The sequence below is a fragment of the Nannospalax galili genome, unplaced genomic scaffold (assembly GCF_000622305.1).
Source record: "Nannospalax galili isolate Female #2095 unplaced genomic scaffold, S.galili_v1.0 scaffold324, whole genome shotgun sequence".
In the NCBI taxonomy this organism is placed as follows: Eukaryota; Metazoa; Chordata; class Mammalia; order Rodentia; family Spalacidae; genus Nannospalax; species Nannospalax galili.
Window position 1 is genome coordinate 1,482,645 of NW_008353027.1, and position 651 is coordinate 1,483,295.

Below are 651 nucleotides of genomic sequence, written 5' to 3' on the forward strand. Positions count from 1 at the left end.
CCCCCATTAGTTTTTAAACTGCATTAGAAATAAGTCAAGATAAGAAATGTTTACCAAGACAGAAGGTCACAGAAAGGACTTAGATGCTAGGACCCCCATTAGTTTTTAAACTGCATTAGAAATAAGTCAAGAAATGTTTACCAAGACAGAAGGTCACAGAAAGGACTTAGATGCTAGGATACTAGATATGCAAACATACATAATTTTCTAAATGGCTTTGTTTTGGTGTAGCTGATATAAAACAAACAGCATATATCTCAAAGTACAATTTTGTAAGTTTTGGCAAATGTTTAGTTACGTGATATTTTATAAACCATTACCACAACTAATATCAACACACACATCGTGCCCAATTTTTTGATATGTATTCTCTAAAATCTTTCTGGAGAAGAACATTACCATTCTTTATCACTAGTCAATCAGAAATCTACTTGTGAATGTGGTAGAAATACATATAATTTCCCCTTCTTTAAGCAAAATTATATTGTTATTTTCCCATATTATTGTGTGTATTAGTAATTTTTTTGATTTTGGGGTAATATTCTATCATGTAGTTATAACACAGTTTGCTTATCCATTAATGTAGATTTATCTGGTTTATTTACATTTTGTGTGAATAAAGCTAGTTTGAACATTACTGATGAAGATTTG